Source organism: Podarcis bocagei (genome assembly GCF_964188305.1).
Source record: "Podarcis bocagei genome assembly, chromosome: 3".
NCBI lineage: Eukaryota > Metazoa > Chordata > Lepidosauria > Squamata > Lacertidae > Podarcis > Podarcis bocagei.
This window is the reverse complement of record NC_138127.1, coordinates 67,795,775-67,816,209: the sequence shown is the minus strand read 5'-3', so window position 1 is coordinate 67,816,209 and position 20,435 is coordinate 67,795,775. Positions and strand designations below refer to the sequence as shown.

At 41.5% G+C, this 20,435-nt stretch overlaps 1 long non-coding RNA gene across 1 annotated transcript; it reads right to left on the bottom strand.

The window, feature by feature from the left end:
* Positions 1-6,016: 6,016 nt before the first annotated feature.
* LOC308582631 lies at positions 6,017-20,126 on the bottom strand. The gene is made up of 3 exons (XR_014005781.1): positions 19,986-20,126; positions 18,219-18,329; positions 6,017-6,087 (listed from the first exon to the last, which is right to left on the bottom strand). It is a non-coding gene; the product is annotated as an uncharacterized lncRNA (long non-coding RNA).
* Positions 20,127-20,435: the final 309 nt, after the last annotated feature.

Genomic DNA, 20,435 nt, shown 5'->3' with positions numbered 1-20,435 from the left:
GCTCAATTTTTCTGTCAAGTGTGATTCCTGGACCTCACTTCAATTCTAGACTAGCAGCTGAAAGCCTCGTGGTGTGCAAACTGCTGCAGCTCCCTTGCAGTACCCCGCTGAGAGGAAGTTTGGGTTTTTAATAAGGTTGCCAGACATCCCCGTTTCCCAGGCACAGTCCCCGGATTTACAAATCAGTCCCCATACAAAATCCATTGAAGTTGAAAACATAGCTGTCAAGCGTCCCTTATTTGGCGGGACAGTCTCTTATCCCAGCGCCATGTCCCGCTGCTGTCCCTTATTGATGATGTCCCTTAAATAAGCTACTGAAGGTAATGGGCCCCTGTCTATGTCCAGCTGTCCTTTGTCAACAACAAATTGTTGCTTTTTTGTGTTGAATATATGCTATATGGTAATTTATGGACCTAATAGGTATCTAAAGCCATTTGCATGCAACAAAATATGTATTTTATCAAAGTAATTGTTGATCCCTTATTTTGGCTGCTGATCCCTTATTTTCGAGGCTGATGGTCCCTTATTTTCAAATCTGTAAGTTGACAGCTATGGTTGAAAACTGTCCCCGGATTCATTGAAAAAAATCTGGTAACCTTAGTTTTTAATGCATTTACCGGGGGGGGGGGAATGTGGCTTAAGCTGTAATTTCAAGGAATGTTATTAATGAGTAGATGCACCCAGACAAATGTGTTTGTGGGGCTTCTTTAACGCAGCAAGAGGTATCAAGGTTGTGCCATGGCTCCAAAGAGTCACGAAAGGAAGGAAATAGAAACATTCTCTCTGTGGAAAGAAGTCTTTCCGTAAAAGCCCTTGAAAGAGGTAGGCTGTTGTGCAAGGTGCCGAAAGCAGAAACAGAGCTGACCTTTATAAAGGAAGGGGAGTAGAGGGATCAAGAGTCTGCTGCCCCAAAATTGCTGTTATCTATTGCTGAATCAATTTAAATGAAGGTATAAATTGAGTTTGCTAACAGAAATGGTTCCCATATTTTCATCCATCTTAGCAAAAGCCTCAAGATATGAGAAAAAAATTAATCCTTGAGTGACTAAGTACTAGAGCATGTTAAAATGGTTTTCCATTTGTTACATTTAAAAAAATGGTTTTCCATTTGTACAAGTTTGATTTATATATATAATATGCAAGAGGGGGGAGCTGCTGAATTTGTCTTTAACCTTGGTTGCATCAGTGTCATTGAATGTTCAACAATTCTTTAAATGCTCTCACATGAAAAGTCACCCCACATTCTACCATTTTTCCATGGCAGGTCATTTTCATGCGGCTATACTAGTGCCTTTTACCATGCGGATTTTGAAGAAAGCATGGTGAGTTTCCATGTCAGGAACACACAACCACAGGAGCATAATAGGATTGAATGAACATGGCAACGGAGTGGGAAAGTGGGGAAAGCAGGGCTTAATCTGATCTGGGCCATGCTGGACTTCAATTGCAGCATTTATTTGCAGATCAAACCTGAGCATCCCAAGCTACTATTTTCATTTTTCATAATATGACGAGCTCAATCCAGGAATCAGACTCTGGAAATCAGTACTAGACATTGAGGATGGGCCTCATGTCCTCACCTGTAAGATCTGAAAAGGAGAAGGGATCCCTGCAGTTCAAAGCCTTCCCCATAAAGAGCCGTGAAGGGAGTATGCTGTGGCAATGCAATTCTGTGCACATTTACTTGGGAGTAACTCCTCTCAGGGATGTGTACATAGGATTGCAGCCTCAGCAACTCAGATGAGCCAGACATATTATCCTGGGCAGGGGTGCTAACTTGTATGAAATATTGTGGGGACCCAGGTAAGCCCTGCCCCGCATAATCAATCACATGACACAGTGCATGGACACCAATGGCAATGCTCATCAACTTTGCAGGGGCAAAATGGCCCCTAGGAGTTGGCTCCTAAGATCCTGGGCCCAAAACAATTTTCAAATGCCATTTCTTCATTTGTATATGCCTCAGCTAGCACTACTCTGCCCCATGTATGCACCCAAATCCTGCTCACATGATGCTTTTGAAACTCAGCTGATCTTAACAGTTTGATCATATAAGGCCGCTTTAGGTCATCTGCCCACAGTATTACAATATACTGTTTGTTTGCTTGTTTCACTCTATTTGCCTAGCTGCCTAGGAACATACATTATTAGGACGGCTTGCAAAAATGAAAATGAAATGCAATTTTAAAAATGTTAATACTAAATGCTTAAAGCAGCTTTTAAAAAGTTCTGTCTGCTAGGTAGATTGGCTAAAAAAAGAACTGAATTTTTGAAAAGACCTGGATAATTGCCAGTAAAGTATTAAGGCACATCTTTCTCTCCTCAGTTCTAGATATGCAAGGTGAGATCCAGATGTGGCAGCTGATGGAAGGCTCTGTTCTATAGGTAAAGCACCATAGCCCTTGAAACTACTTCCAGAATTATAACCACAAACCCCACAGGAAGGTTATTGCCAATGACTTATTCTGACCAGGATCTTACCAAATAATGACAATGTTTTCACACAGACTTCTGCTCTAAGCCCATTCATTCTGAGCAACTGTTTGCTACAATTATACCTTCGATGGCAGATATTTGAGGGTAATGAGATAGGAATTCAGATTAATACGTCTGCAAAATTTCTCATAAAACTGAAGTCTTCAGTCAAATCAAAGTACAATGGTCTTGACAGAAGCAAAGGTGACCATTGCAAAATTATGCCAGAGCAAGCAGGTTGCAAATGACAGCCTTTCCCATGAGGCTTTCTCCCTAGCAGGTGAAGTCTTGTCACCTTAGATTTTTTAGGTGTGTGCAGGCTTGCTACTTTAATGAGACAACCCATGAGTTCCTGCTGTGTCCCTTTTATGGAAAGCAGGGAGATCCAAGCTACAGATCCTTATATTATGTAGGCGACAGTGCATATATTATTCCTAGGTTGTAGCATGGATCCTTGAGGAAACAGGACAGATTCGGGGGGGGGGGCATTCTTAAGACTCTGCTACCCTAATGGTCTTAGGTAGCCTTAAATTACAAATCTTTATTTAATCAAGGGGATGACCTTAATCTGTATTCAAGAGCTAGTTTTGTGAGTTTAGCTAATGGGGTTCAGTTTGTGATAGCTAAAAATGGGACTAATGAGATGCCATGCATCATAAATTTAGCCCTCTACAGTTCTGAATGTACAAAGCCACCACTTGTTTTAATGCTTCCTAGAGTTTACATTTGTCCTTGAAGGTGTCACCTCTTTGGAGACCAACAAAACAGGATCCATGAAGTTCTGCCTTTACAAACCCCACTGCAGCTTGCATTGCTAAAACGTTTCCTTTTTTATCATCATAGCACTTAGTTCCTTGGTATACCCTTTGGGGTTATATGAATCAATTGAAAAAATCAATAAGGCTTAGGTAACTAAATATTCAAGTCTTATATGGAATAGAGATCCATGATGACCCTCACATAAGTCCTTTCCAAAGTGGCTGTAGCCTCATTAGACAACTAGATTTGCACTCTTGTCAGGATCCATGATGAGGATGCCTTGAAGCCAGCTGTGAATCGCATGGTCTCCATGGCAACCATGGAATTGCCATCGTCCCAACATACAGAGCAGTGCATACCCTTGAAATACTTTATGCTCCCAGTGGATAGGTGGGATAGCCTTAACCTGGTAAAGTTTGGATGTTTGGTGGTGACACTACCTTGCAAGAATGGGAAACCAATGCAGATATTTGCCCCCATGGATAAATGGAGACCGATAGGTTCCTGAATGCTTTGGAGGATTTCCCAGTGGGAGAGAGTCAGTGATTCTGTCGACACTCTGGTCTCGCTATGGGATGGTGAGAAGAAGAGGTCTATTGACACATTCGCTTCTGAGGTTCCTCTTCAGTTCTGCATAGCCCTTGGTATACTTAGGGGCTGTGGGCAACGAAGCAGGCTGAGAGACAGCTGGAGCACTGGCATTCTATACTGGCCATAGTCTGTCCCCATCAACAGTCTAGTAACACCTTTAGCCCCATGTAGACAGCATTGTAATAATCAAGTCTTGTGGTCACCAGTGCATGAATCCCCACAACCAGACTATTCTTGGCCATGCAAACCCCTGTGTTGCACTCAGCCCAACGCCTCTTTATGTTCAGTGGGTGAGAGAAACACATTGTGACTAACATTTCCCAGTTCACCCTCTCTACATCACTCGCAATTTTAACATCCCACTCTCAGGTTGGAAAGCCCCAGCTCTTTTAAACAAAGACAAGTTCTGGGCCTCCAAATTCCAGTAAGACAAGACAGACACCCACACTGCCTGTCTGAACTTCTACTTCTTTTGTTTTATTTTCACGCCTGCTAGACCTAATGGTGCTTCATCCTCCTGACAGAGAAAATTGCCCAGGGACCAAATGTGCTTCCATGTGCTATTTCATGTGTCACTCCACGTGCAAGCCTTCAAGGGTGTTTTCCATGGACTCAAATACTCTGTGGGAGGAACGAAAGCAAAGTTAAACTGCTTGGAAGCATAGAGAAAGCTCGGTCATGCAGCCATCCTTGTCAATTGCCTGGTCAGCTTCAATCCAATCACACATCAAAATTTTGTTCTTCACAAAGGTTCCCGCCTTGGCCATACATTTATCATGTAATATGGAATTTATCAGATTCTTCCCCAAGAGAACTTCCCAATGGGTTCTTTGACAACTCACAATCACTGCGAAAAAAACTCATTTATATGTCTGATACTTATTGTTGTTTAGTCGTGATATATTTTACTCTAAACACTGGCACTTGGCTATTAGTGAGTTTTCCTGGAATTTCAGTACGGGTTTCTAAAGTGTAAGCTACCATCTGTGGGTGCCCTGTAGCTTCTTGAGAAATAAACCTGTTTGTTTATTTATTTATTTATTTATTTATTTTATTATTATCTATTGAATTTATATGCTGCCCTATACCCAGAGGTCTCAGGGCGGTTTACAGAAAAGATCACAATATATAAGCTCAAAATAAAAACAATAACCCAATAACACACACACACGCCCCAAAAAGCGCCACATTTTAAAAGGGTATCGGATGTTGATCGGATCAACCAAAGGCCTGGTTAAAAAGGACCATTTTTGCCTGGTGCCTAAAGGTGTATAATGATGTTTGATGCCCTTTCATTCCAATGAGAAAATAGGAGCTGTGGTTCAGTTGAGACATTTTGGGCAGCCATTGCACGTGCCCAGATAGCAGAGTTGGGGAAAAGGAGTTCAGCACAGGGAAACAAATCAGACAATATCAGGTAAAGACATCCCTGCCCACTTTCTGGTCTTTACAGCAACGTAAGGGTTTGGCTTGAAACGCAGCAGGGGAAAATGTGCTCACTGCATTTCTTATTGCTAACCTGTAAATAGTCTTACCTAAGAGTCCTCTTTTCCCCCCAGGGACCTGAGATATCTTGGACTTCTCATAAGACTCTATTGTTATCATCTTCCAGTGCCATGGACCAAAAGTCTATCTACGCCATGAAATTATGAACTAAAATTGCAGCAGCCATAAAGACTTTAGATTCTCCCCATGTCACATAATCTGAATACGAAGATATGCCTTTTTTATGCTTTTGAAACACTGGAATGCCAGGAGTAACTTTTCAGTGTATTTGCAATGCTAAACCACCGTTATCAGAGGCATCCAATACTATTATATTCTCAGCACGTCTGCAAGTAGCAGCTGCTGTGGTACTTAAGCAACACACAGCTTCAAGTTCAGTATTTTGTTTTGTTTTTGTTTTTTAAATAGGCTGCCCATAAAAAAGAATATCCCACAGAACAAGTAAAACACTTCCCTGGGGGGAAACTGGTTATTATATTTCTTGCACTGATATGCAACTCTTTATGACTTTCTTTATACACAGGGCTCATAAATCAGGGGTTCCTCAGCTCATGAAAAATGCAACAATGCTTTAAAAGGTGGTTTATCCAAAGATGTGAATTAGAAGTACAATGCCCAGTTCAAAAGAGATATTTACATAAGCTGGCTCATTACAAATGAAAAATGTTATTACCCACTATCTATTCCTAGCTTCTTGCAAATTCAACTAGTTCAACTTGAAGTACTGCAAAGAACACCAGCTTCTGTGGCATGAGGCTGGTAAGAAAAACAAAAGGGGAAGGTTTCTACACACCCACGCAATCTCCCAGTTTCAGGTAAGAAAGATTATCACAGTTCATTGACACATTCCATGAAGAAGAAATGCACACTACAAGGGCATAAGTAGGGCCAGTAAGGGGTGTGGTTCTGAGAGAATTTAAAGGGTCCTATTACTATTACTATTATTATTATTATTATTACTACTACTACTACTACTACTACTACTACCTCATGAGCCACATTTGACTCCCCCTGCAAATGGAACCCCTTGTGCAGAGCAGGAATGAATGAGCTATCCACCACAAGAATGAGCTTCAAAGCTTTACTGCAGAACAGCCTTAAAATAGTTACAAATAAACATTACAAAATGCAAAGTAACACATTGCTCCTAAACAGCAAGCAATGCATTCCTGTCTTCTTTATGCCCTTAATATAATTCAGTAACTTTCCTCTCTCTGATCCCAGAGAGAGATACTGACGATGATATTGTATTATCATCACTGACTACTAAGATGTTGAGTTCTCAGGTTTCATCTCATGCTGTGAGAGAGCTATGCTTAGGTTTCCAGGATAAGTCATCAATTAACCTGAATGGAAACACCCAAGCCTTCTCTGCCACATTAGCTAAAGATAAACCTCTCTTGCCTAATGCAAACCTCTCTGCATAGCATTTTAAACACAATGCAACAAAACCATATATCATTTTACAGGGTCGTTCTCCCCCCCCCAAAGAAAATAAGGCTGGGGAGGGAAATGGTGGGTGTGTGATCAGAGTGCAGAACCTGCACTAGATGTTCGCTTACAAAACGTGTTTGGTGTGAAATGGACATAACTTTATTGAGGGACAGTGACAGGGGGCTTAATTGTTCCTTTATTTTGCACTGTTCACAGTTACAGATTTTCTCTTGCTGCTACTTCCTCATCTGTAATTTTTTTTAGGGCTTCCCTTTCCTGGAGTGGCCCCAATCACTCAGGGGGATCAGAAAGCAGAGAACTGCACTAGTGCCATGGGCTCTGTGAGGACATCTCTTGAGTGTACATGAAGCCAATTCAAAGACAGCCAGTGTGGTGTAGTGGTTAAGAGTGGTAGTCTCGTAATCTGGGGAACCGGGTTCGTGTCTCCGCTCCTCCACATGCAGCTGCTGGGTGACCTTGGGCCAGTCACACTTCTCTGAAGTCTCTCAGCCCCGCTCACCTCACAGAGTGTTTGTTGTGGGGGAGGAAGGGAAAGGAGAATGTTAGCCGCTTTGAGACTCCTTAAAGGGAGTGAAAGGTGAGATATCAAACCCAAATCCAAAATCCAAAGTCAGAGAAATGCCTTCTGGGTACCATTACCCTCATGCTGAACACCTTCCCTCTCCACTGGGGAAAAACTTAAGAGGAAGTGGGTTAAAATGTTCACAAAACATGAGACCCATTTTAGGTCCCGTTCCCCCCCCCCCCCCGTATTCAAGTTTAGAGAGCCATATCTAATTCCTGAGGCTAAAGCTTATTTCACACATAAAATTTAAAATAGTTGTTAAAACAACAACAATGATATGTCAGGCCAATTCAGAGTGAGATAATTTTTTCCTGGATACTTTTACCCTTCGTTTGATTCTTTTTGTAAATGTTTTACACTTTTTTAAAAAAAAATGGCTTGCAATGCATATCTATGCTCAATCTATGTTTGTTAGGATGCATCTCATCCATATCCCCTTCTCCCGTGTTAGCAACCAGATGTTGTCATACACAGTATGAGAGTGGTTCAAAGGTGAACTAAGCATCACTTGTGGAAATGTGCTAAAAACTGACACCTTCCAATGACCGTTTCTTTCCTCCCCCCCCCCCCCGATTCCAACAGGGCTTGTGCTGATTATGTTCAAGGGAGTGTGTTCTTCAGAGAATCCTAAAACCAATAGTGCCCTAGTGACACTACTGAAATCAAAAAGAAATGATCAGAAGAGATGAGCAGTCTTTAAAGAACTGAAATTTAAAAGGTCAAGATGAGAGCGACAACAGAGAGTTTGTAACCTAGGCTTTAGCTAACATGAACCAATCCAGGCAATTCCTGCTTCCAGGTGCGTTCAAATGCCTTACCCCATCGCCCCAAACCATCATTTTATTGACAGCTGAGAGCAGCTTAAAAACACAGAGGAAAGTTGCATAAGGATTAACTTCTTTTCTTTTTCTCTCTCACATCTGACCTGATAAAACCTACAGAAGGAAAGAGCATGCCACCTTCTACGTAGCAGCTTGGTGGGTTTTAATCATAAGATTCTATCCCTCCAAAAATAGAGGAGCTCCCATATCTAGCTATATATGGATTAATATTCCTAATTTTTCCAGAGGTCAGGGGAGTTATCATATGCTCCTGGTGTGTGTGTGTGTTTTAATGCAATTTGAGGACTTTGCAGTATGTACTGAAAATGGTATGGTTTGTTTTCCCTCTTTTATTTTATGGCTCACTGTTCTTCCTTCTTCCTTTGCTTATTGCCTTTCTCAAGTCACCTCTGCACTCCCTTCCTTTCTCTGCTCATAAATATTTTTAATAGCTCATTGAGACACCCAGGTTTAACCAGAATCCCTTTATTAACTCAGATATGAAGTGGTTCAAAATGTAATTAATGATTGCCTAGGAAAGCGCTTAGGCAGGGGACAATGTAGTCGGTGCAGATCTAGATTTCAGCCAAAAGCTTATGTACTCGTATAATTCGCATATAGATATTCACCTGTTCACAGCCCTTTTAAATGGATACCGTTTTGAGGAGTAGGCTCCCTTGGAGCATGGAATGAAAGTGAGAAGTTGATTGCCTGCTGTTAAAACTTGGTCTAAGGTACAGCAGTACGGTACTGAACACTCACAAGTTAAAAGCGTGAAGATCAAACAGATACAGTACATTGCAATTTGCCTCATACCAGTTGTACCAATTGCCTTTGGTAAGGTTGCAATCCCTTTGAAAGAGAAGGTACATTGTATTCCTGGATCCAGTTTTGTCATCTGAGGCATCAGTGGCTAAGGGTGTCTATTGCCAGATACAGCAGCTTCACCAGTTATTGCTGTTCCTGGGCAGGAAAAGCCTGGCCACAGCAAACCATGCTCTGATAACATCCAGATTAGAATACTACAATGTGCTCTAGATGGGGCTACCTTGAAAATGATCCCAGATGCTGCAGCTGGTGGAGAATGCTGTGGCCAAAGACATATAACCCCACTTTTGAAGGTATTGCTGGACATTTTATCAAAGCATATACACTTTTGATTTGTTCTACGCAGCTGAAATATGCACCCAAACAGTTCAAAACCACTGTATGCCTTTAAAGGCAACTGAGATTGTTGCCAATGAGATTCAAATTTTGATGTTGCCCATTTATTATCCACTGTTGCCTATTACTTATGGATTCGCTGTCATATACTTAGGTTGGGACATGCCCTTGTAAGTGTTTCATAGCATAATTACTGCTAGAGCTAATATCCCTCTGCATCACCTGCTGTTAGAAACAAAGTTTGGTTTTTCGCTATCTCTTCTTAAGGCATGGAGAAAAATCAATACTAATTAGAGATATCTGGGAAAGGCCATGGAAGACTGCCAATTCTACCTCACTTTAATTATGCTTGTGAAAATCATTTTGAGCCAAAGAAAAAAAGGGGGAGAGAGACACAAGTAAATTATGACCTATTTATGCATGCAACAGAATAAGATTGCAAATAATGGTGTCTAGAAAGAGTTTTATCCTCATCCCCTTGCAATGTAAGTACATTGGCAGCCATACAGCCTTGGCAATTTTTAAAGATCGATTGGGCCTCAGTTTATAGTCAGCCTATTACAAAAGAGGGAAAGTTAGAATGTTCCAAAAAAGAGATGAGGGCAGTAAATCTCTTGGTCTGCACAAAATGTTAAGGAATTATCCTTCTCCTCCAAAACTAATGGGAGAAAAGGTGCTTCCACTTCTGTATGAACTCTAAAAGAATGAAAGGGGGAGGGGAGAATCAAAAATATGACTGCTTCAAATATGAATCCTGGGAGTCTCTAGTATCTTACTGTCCAGAATGTGGTAGCAATAAATGTCTGACAGGATTTGAAAAATGACAAGATTTGAAAATTAGAGCAGTCAATATTTGACATGTCAGAATAGCACCCAGCACAACAAGAAGAAAACTAGCTGACAGCTGACATTTAGTACTAGTCACTACTTCGCGGCAGACATGCAGTAGATGTCTAACAGATGCCTAACATTCAACAGCAATATCTAACAACAGACATGCAGTAGAATGCAGTATCTGACAGCGAGCACACACACACACACAAACCAACAAACACGCTTTAATAAGTCTTACTCCCAGGTATATATTCTATCCCAGGTAAAGGTGTGCACAGATGCTTTACAAATACCCAGGATAGAGGAATTAAATTTTTTAAAGGGTGGCCCTTTGTGGAGGGTTTTATGTGGTAGGGCTGTGTGTATGTATGTATGTATGTATGTATGTATGTATGTATGCCCTTCACAACTGAAGTTTCCACATATATTTTATACACAGGTTTCTACAGCCAAAAAGCCACCCTCAGATCCTTGAGCAGGCAGACTGTGCTTATGCAGCGTGCGCCAGAAGCTTAATCAGCAAATTAAAAGGCAGAGAATATGGAGGCACTAGCATATAATAAAGCAAAGATTAACTCAGATTAAATAAAATGGAGACTGACTTATCAGTAACCATTCATGATCGCAAAGGTAATGGATGGAACATTATTACATTACGGGCAGGAACTGTTTCAGAATTGCAAAGTAACGCAGAAAGGAAAACTACATAAGGGTAAGCCTCCAACAGTACAGCAAAAAATAAAAGAAACAACAACAGCTGACTTGGAAGTGTATAAATAAGGCACAGAGCTTTTTGTTTTAATTTGGTATTTAAAGCCCAATGCAAATTTACAGCAGTGGTTGAAAACGAGTTAAGGTATCACAGCTCATGAAGTCCAGCTTCATAGATAGGAAGAAACATAGGAAGCGGCCTCAGACCATTTCTTCATCTAGCTCAGTATTGTCTCCACTGGCTGGCAGTGGCTGTTCAGGATTTCAGGCAGCAATCTCTCTCTCAGCCCTATCTGGAAATGCCAAGGGTGGAACCTGGGACTTTCTGCATGCATGGTGAAGTCTGCAAAGTTTGCAACCTGGCACTGGAAAAAGGTAGTGGCATTGACGGACCTGGCAGCACCACACTGCAGTGATGACCACCTGTGGGAGGCTTAATGTCCCAGTAAGTCCCACAGCTAATGCCTGCCTCGGACTTCTCTTAAGTCATGTCAGTAAGATCCAGGGAGCTGCCATTTAATTCCCCACAGAGCACCATGGTGTGGAACAATGTCCTTTAAGTTGCAAAGCGTACCCACCATTGCCATCGCTACCTGGTGCTAGAGTAGGGCTAGAGGGGTTACTGATATAGGAGAGAGTCCTCAGAGGGCATTTTAACCCAGTTTGGAGAAATGCATGGCAAAATTCAGATAAGTGCAAAATTCAAAGGATGGCTGTGTTTCAGGTCTGATATTATTTCAGAAAGTGCAAATTTGACAGAATTGCCTTTAAATGCAAACAGAATTGGATTTCACCCCCATCCCTACTTGACACTTACTTCCCAGTCAGAATTGCCAAATACTTTTTTTTTTGGTCAGGCTACAATTCATTTTATCACTAAACAGGACTGAAAATGATACTTAAATCTAGCCTAATATTTATCCAGCAATTATATCCCCCTAGACTACAAGCAGATGTTCCGAACTGTTTGCAAAGCTAACTTAGAGACCAATATCTTTGTGGCCTCGCGCCTCGTTCCATTTCCTCTCATGACTAAGTGATGAATAGAAAAGCCAGGCCTGTTACCTGCTGGTGCTATTGTGTCATGAGAGCAGGCACCACACAATGGGTCTCGCCACAAATGCAGTGGTACACTAGGCACAGAAATAAAATGGCATCCCTCTCTTCAGGCACTGGTGTGAGAGGAGACGTGAGCATTTGCATCAATGCCTGGTTTAAAAAATGTCCCATGTTTACCTGAATTGATGCCAGTCATTCTTAGTATGCAGGCCTAGTAAGTTGCAGGAACGTTCCCAGCGAGAAGGAAATGTGTTTAGAATTAATGCAGCACTCATTCTCTCTCTCTCTCTCTCTCTCTCTCTCTCTCTCTCTCTCTCTCTCTCTGGCACACACACACACCAGGACTTTGGTACATGACGACTGTTTCAATCACGACTTCTCATGTTTTGTTCTGCTTCTCCAAAATAAATACAGTGATTTTATTAGTTGCAAGTACTGCTGTTGTATATTAAATTTAGACTTGTTTGTCACTGGTGGGCAAATTAAAGTTTGACCATTGCTGGGCTCTTGTGCTATTTTGTCTAATCTTGTGAATGTGAGAGTGACTGGGGAATCCAGTTTCCGTATCAACCCATCCATTATTAGTAGGTGTTAAGATCAAATTAAGGGGGGGAATATGAAGGGGGGAACCATACATACATTCATATATATTACATAGTGAAGAAAATCACTCTTACATCCATCTTCTTAACATTCATGTAATGGAATGAAAAGCTGAACCTTATTTTTATACACTGGTACCTCGGGTTACAGACGCTTCAGGTTACAAACGCTTCAGGTTACAGACTCCACTAACCCAGAAACAGTACCTTGGGTTAAGAACTTTGCTTCAGGATGAGAACAGAAATTGCACGATGGCGGTGCAGCAGCAGGAGGCCCCATTAGCAAAAGTGGTACCTCAGGTTAAGAAAAGTTTCAGGTTAAGAATGGACCTCCAGAACGAATTAAGTTATTAACCCAAGGTACCACTGTATTGTGGAACAAAGAGAGAACATTCAGTTTAGGACACCCCCAGAATTACTGAGATGCTATAGAAAAAAGAAAGCGGAAGGATTAATCCATTCTTCCTTCAATGGATGACTGCAATCATTCTGCATTCTCTGTGCATTCTCTGCCTGGCAATGGCCTCTTCTCTCAATGAAGCACTGTTTCCACCCATGAAAAACAGAAGCCTTGGGAATAAAAACATTAAAGCACTCAAGAGCAGATATATCCCATTCTCTATAAATTCATTAAATATTTTTATCTTCACTCAACATGAAGGAAGGAATTTTCCATTCATAGATTTAATTTTCAAATATGAGTTATAACTCTTTTATGTTGGCTTAATCTGTCCCTGCTGTGAGGTAGCAATAGGAAGCAAATACACAAATTGTTAATGGAACCTTCAAAGGCTAAACAGATAGCCTACATTGTGGCAGTCGGGTTTTGTACCAGGTAAGGGCTGCAGTCAGGCTTTTTCCAGGTGTGTGCATTACTTAGGACATAAAGCAATCACATTAATGCTAACAAGATGCACCAATAAAAAACATTCCGAACTAACAATCAGAACTGGATCCATTTAGGCAGCAGAGTACACCTATAGTTATTTTTTTCCCCAAGCGAAGAACAATCTCATATACCTGGGAGAATAATACTTGATTGGCTGCTTGTGCCATCCCACTGTGGAAAGGAGGCTGTGTGTTTGAAAACATACAGTCTGGAAATACTAGCAGCTGTGCATGCTGGGAAGTCAATGTACAAGAACAGATCAAGTTCAAGAAACAAAAGTTGGAGAGTAAAAGTTTAGGTGGGAAAAGAACACTTATAGTCATGACACGCTGGGAGATAAGAGATGAGAGCATTCAATATATATAGCAGATAGATAGCTCACTTGGTTAGAGTGTAGTGCTGATAATGCCAAGGCTGCAGGTTTGATCCCTGTATGGGGCAGCTGTGTATTCCTGTATTGCAGGGGGTTGGACTAGATGTTCCTTCCAATTCTTTGATTCTAATTTTAGAGCCAAGGCCTAGATTAAATCTAACCTGCAACATACACAGTCATGTTTTACCTTCGGTTCTCTGTCTCGATCTGTGCATCAATACAGTGGTATCTCGGTTCTGAACGCTTCCGTTGCCAAATGTTTTGGTTCTCGAATGCTGAAAACCTGGAAGTAAATGCTTCCATTTTCAAACGTTTTTCAGAACTCAAACATGCAATGCAGCTTCCACTGAGTGCAAGAAGCTCTTGCAACCAATGGGAAGCCGCACCTCGGTTTTCGAACGTTTCATATGCCAAATGGTCTTCCAGAATGGATTACGTTCGAGAACCGAGGTAGCACTGTACTTTACTGAGATGTAAAATTATATTTTAGAGTTTTGTTAAAGAGTATCTGATCATGCACTCCCCTTTTACCTTCCTATTCCAGTGTGCCAATGAGAAGGAGATAAAAAGCATCCACTTTTACCATAGTTTGTCCACTTTTACCATAGTTTACCATAGTTTGTCCATTTCATTGAAACTGGGACAGACAGTACCTTCATCAATGATTTGCCTAAGCCAGCAAATGTAAAACCATGGTTTCTTAACCCAGCTTGTTCATAGTGAAAACTAACCACAGTTCCTGCTTCAGACAGCACAACAAACTGTGGTTACTTGAAAATGGAAGTGGATTCTTCCAATCACTTCCTTGCACTTATGCCAGAGGAAGAGGATAGAAGTCAGAGCAGGCTGTGTCCCTACTGCTAAAATATGATTTAGTGCTGGGGTGAGAAACCATTTTTCCATCAGGGGCTGTTGACTCACAGAAAAATTAAATCAATGGGTTGGGCAGCCTCTGTGATCCTTAGATTCAGTGTTGCCTTTGTAGAACTCAGTTGGGAGGCCAATGGGGACAAAAACAGAATTAATTGGTTATCATTAGCTCTGGCGCCACCTGTTGTTGACCTCCCTGTCTTCTGCCCTACCAGTCTAAATCAGCACCAGCCTCCATGGAATAGATGCACTGGAGAAGATACATTATTTATCGGTTTGATTGCTTGTTTCTATCTATTCTACTATTCCATCCATAATAGAATTCCATGAGGCAGCTTTGTACATATGAAAACATCAAAACAGCCCTTAACAGTGACAGTTTCCTGGCATTTTGGAGCTTGAGTGAACATGGAAAACCCTTAACGCAGCATGTTTTAACCAAAAGGTTTTTTTGTTAATTGAATTTGATCAAGGTTGCTGCAGCGTGCGCCTCCAGACTCTGCCCTTGGAGTGGCTGGTGCACCAACTAAAGCTGGTAAAGTCACCTTGGCCACAAATGCTACCTGAACATCATGGAACAGCTCCAGATTCAGAATAATGGTTCACCCTATTTTCTCAGGAAAATTAGCCTCCCTCTGCACTCCCTAGCTATGAATACTTTGCTCCTCTAATAATGTTTTGTAAAATGGCAGCTGTCCATTTCAAGCTATTATCGTTCCAGACTGCACAGTCATTAGTTGCTTGAGGAAAGACAGATTTTTAGCATGCTGAAAGCAGAAATGGAGCCAGTCATATACCTCCAGAATGTTACACTTCTAGAAAATAAATGCATGTTTCTTACCATCCAAAACAGAAGATCACTACAGCAGAGGACTGAAACTTAAAAAGATTATGGATTTTCTTTTTTGAAGGATAGATATGTTTTCGTTTGAAGATGAGTGATCATGTAATTCACTCCAGGCACCTGGCCTTTGTGTCCTACCCTTGAGGACCATCCTTTACTATTCAGATGTGACAGCTGTCATTTTTGGCCAATGTACTTGGCACCAAAGCGAAATCACATTTCTGTAAATGAGTTATCTGCTTCCAACAATTGGATACCCACATGGAGAGTTGTTTAACAGAACAACATCCTACAGAGAAAAACACAAATACCTTTCCAAAATACCTTCGGTTTATGGCTATTGGACCCAGAGAACATGTAAAAAATGCAAAGAGCAAGTGTCACTTAAACAGCTCAGGTTTGAGCTGGATGATATGAATGCACACATAGGGTGCTTTCTCTCATAGCAGTTGCCCCATGCATTGACATCATCAGGTGGGCCCCTGTCTTTGGTGTCACCTTTGTTTGTTACAAAGGACACAACATTATTTTGACATTGGGGTCTGTTTTGTGGAACCCAGTAGTGGATGAACTCTGGTCGGTCACATTGCTGCTGCTTTTGGGGAGATAGAGGGGAAGGAAGAAGAAGAGTTTGGATTTGATATCCCGCTTTATCACTACTCGAAGGAGTCTCAAAGCGGCTAACATTCTCAGAATCATAGAATAGAATCATAGAATCATAGAATCATAGAGTTGGAAGAGACCACAAGGGCCATCGAATCCAACCCCCTGCCAAGCAGGAAACACCATCAGAGCACTCCTGACACATGGTTGTCAAGCCTCTGCTTAAAGACCTCCAAAGAAGGAGACTCCACCACACTCCTTGGCAGCAAATTCCACTGTCGAACAGCTCTTACTGTCAGGAAGTTCTTCCTAATGTTTAGGTGGAATCTTCTTTCTTGTAGTTTGGATCCATTGCTCCGTGTCCGCTTCTCTGGAGCAGCAGAAAACAACCTTTCTCCCTCCTCTATGTGACATCCTTTTCTATATTTGAACATGGCTATCATATCACCCCTATCTCCTTTCTCTTCCTCCCCCACAACAAACACACTGTGCGGTGAGTGGGGCTGAGAGACTTCAGACAAGTGTGACTGGCCCAAGGTCACCCAGCAGCTGCATGTGGAGGAGCGGAGACGCGAACTCGGTTCACCAGATTACGAGTCTATTGCTCTTGACCACTACATCACACTGGAGGGGTGAAGTGAGGTCAGTGCAGTGCAAACACACCATCAGGCATACCCAATTGGCTCTCCCAGTGCATTTGCACCACACCAAACTTGCTGCTGCCTCCCTGCTCTACCTCCCAATGCAACAGAAGATTAAGTGAGTAGCACCAGCCCACCCTGCTGCCTGCTGCTGGTGGAATCTGCTTCCTGGAGATATTTGAATGGTCCTGTCATATATGGTATGGAGGGCAGAAGACTGGTAATCAACTTTAAAGGAGGTGGTGAGTCTGGTCAGCCACATAGGGGAGAAAGTGAAAAGGGTCAACAGTGAGCATCCAGCTGCACCAAGATGGTGAGCAGGGATTCCATAGATCTGCTACTCAGGACTTTGGTACTCAGGAGCAAGGAAAGGAAACCCCATTGGGAACATGTTGCATCACATTCAGGTTTTGTAGGTTTCAGGGTTGTGAACTGTGTGAACCACATTGTGGTTGTGAACCACATTATGGCCAGATGAAGCAAACTCCGTCATGACAAGGGTTGGGGGGGACCTCAATTTGGTTCTCATTTAAAGGCAAAACTAATTTATTTACACTTTCTGAAACAATACACGAACCAAACTACAGCTATCTTTCAAAATCTGCACTTCTCTGGATTTTGAAATGTGTTCCCCAACCATAGTACATGCACACAAAAATATATACACTAAAGTGTGCACAAGTTAGTAAAAATTACATTAAAATGCATTGTGTTGGGCAAAATTGCATCCAAATGTTTGTGAAGAGAGAAAACCGTGGATGAATTTTCATGATGGCTTAAAAAAAATAATCCTATTGTGGAGAACTTAATACAGTGGTACCTCGGGTTACAGATGCTTCAGGTTACAGACTTCACTAACCCAGAAATAGTACCTCGGGTTAAGAACTTTGCTTCAGGATGAGAACAGAAATAGTGCGGCGGCAGCGGCGTGGCAGCAGCTGGAGGCCCCCATTAGCTAAAGTGGTACCTCAGGTTAAGAACAGTTTCAGGTTAAGAACGGACCTCCAGAACGAATTAAGTTCTTAACCTGAGGTATCACTGTATAAGAGTGGGGGCAATCAGGAAAGGAGAGAACCTGAAATTGATAGATTTGCCCATCCCTGGTCATGACTCTTTCAGGCTCATCCCCAAGTTGGCAAGAGGTGGCAAGGCATCCCCTGCCTTAGAGACTGTTCCCACACAAGTAAGACTAATTGTTGCAGATCTCTGTGTTTTGCTCGGCATTAATAAAAGTTGTGGCTCCAGTTAACCCAACCTCTTTATCCTAGGGGTGGGCACAATTCCCTTTTGTGCTTTGAACACCCTCTGGAAAGATAGGGAGGTGTTTCAGTAGCATCTCATACGTAAGCCTCTTGTTTAGTCCAAGGTGACCGATCAGGATTGGTTTTATTTTTAGCATATTTTGTTATCTTCAACATGTACCACCAAACATCTCCTGAGTTAATTGTTCATTCACCTTCCAGACCTTTCCAGCTAATCAACAATGAAGTGGCTTTTCATTATCAAGTCTATGTCACCCTTCACTGGTCTCATTGTCTCTGAAGATACATCAACTCAGGCTCTTTATCTAAGAAAAATGAAAATAAATAAGAAACATGCATCAGAACAAATGACAAATCATAGTGTGGTCAGTCTATTTTTCTTTATTAAAATCTGTGAAATTAAGTAATTAAAATTCCATATGGTCCAGTGATTCAGGTAGCATGATTGGTTCTTTTTATTAATATAGCTTTATTGAACACTGGGTCAATTAGCAATGCTCATATCAAAAACTGATTTCACGATACATAAAGGGATTGAATTTCATGCCAGTCAAAAATAGGAATTTCTGGATATATCCTAGTAGCAATAGTAGTAGTAATAAAATTTGTATACCACCCTTCCTCTGTAGAGTTCAGGGTGGTTCACAACATTTTATTGTCTTCCTTGCTTAGCTGTCTGAATGGAAGCTATAGCAATGGGTCCTAAGCTCTAGAGTGAATCAGAAACACCAGCAAGTTTTGCCCCTATTTGTGGTCACTGTGGAACTCCCTCCCTAGAGAACGTATACTGGCTCCTGCCTTGCTGTCCTTCCGTTGACAGGTGAAGACTTTCTTAATACAGCAGGCTTTGGGGAATTGACTGCTTTTAATTCAAGGGTTGGTATTGTACTTTTTATTGTAACGTGGGTGGCACTGTGGTCTAAACCACAGAGCCTAGGGCTTTCCAATCAGAAGGTTGGCAGTTTAAATCCCCACAACAGAGTGAGCTCCTGTTGCTCGGTCCCTGCTCCTGCCAACCTAGCAGTTTGAAAGCACGTCAAAGCTGAAGTAGATAAATAGGTACCGCTCTGGTGGGAAGGTAAACGGCGTTTCCGTGCACTGCTCTTGTTTGCCAGAAGCGGCTTAGTCATGCTGGCCCCATGACCCGGAAGCTGTCTGTGGACAAACGCTGGCTCCCTCGGCCTATAGAGCGAGATGAGCACACAACCCCAGAGTCATCCGCAACTGGACCTAACAGTCAGGGGTACCTTTACCTTATTTACTGGTATGTTTTAACAAATCTTAGATAGGTAGATAGATAGATGATAGATAGATAGATGATAGATAGATAGAGAGATGATAGATAGATAGATAGATAGATAGATAGATAGATAGATAGATAGATAGATGGATGGATGGATGGATGGATGGATGGATGGATGGATAGATAGATAGATAGATAGATAGATAGATAGATAGATAGATAGATAGATAGATAGATATGATAGATAGATGATAGATAGATAGATAGATAGATAGATGATAGATAGATAGATAGATAGATAGATAGATAGATAGATAGATAGTAGATAGATGATAGATAGATAGATAGATGATAGATAGATAGATAGATGATAGATAGATAGATATAGATAGATAGATAGATAGATAGATAGATAGATGATAGATGATAGATAGAGATAGATAGATGATAGATAGATAGATAGATAGATAGATAGATAGATAGATAGATGATAGATAGATATAGATAGATTTAATCCCATCAATGTTTAATAGTTTTTTAATTATTGGTTTCTTATAGTGGTTATTGTTTTTATCTGAAAGTCGCCTTGAGCTTCATCAGGGAAGAAGAAATAAATATATAACAACAACAACAATAATTACTAGTTTTCATCCTAGCTTGAGGTTCTGTAAATTGAATCACATAACAGATTTTGGGAGCAGTGGCTTTTGCACCTTACCACAACAGTGTGAACAGGCAAGCCAAAGATGGCACAAAGAACCCAATGGCTATAGGGTAGGAAGTGATGGAATTGCACACACTGATTTGAACTTTCCCTGCAAGCTTCCATTGATCAAAGCCAGCCCTATCATTAGGCAGAATGAGGCAACCACCTCATATGGCAATTGCTGAGGAGTTGTGGAACTCTCCTGGTGTTTCTTCCTAAGGTTCCCAGGCATTCTGCTGTGCTGGAGGGCAAAGCTGTGTACACCACATGGTCTTCCCTGGGTCTCCTAAACTAGCCTGCTGCCTCAGGTGTGGTGGAGCATGTTATTCAGCCACTAGTGTGGAAGCAAGATTCACCTGCCCCTCTGGTTGGTTTCTGGACCCAAGAAGGATGCCATCTTGTCCTTTGCCTCAGGCAACAAAATGTAATTGATTGGCCCTGCCATAGATAAACTAAGCTGGG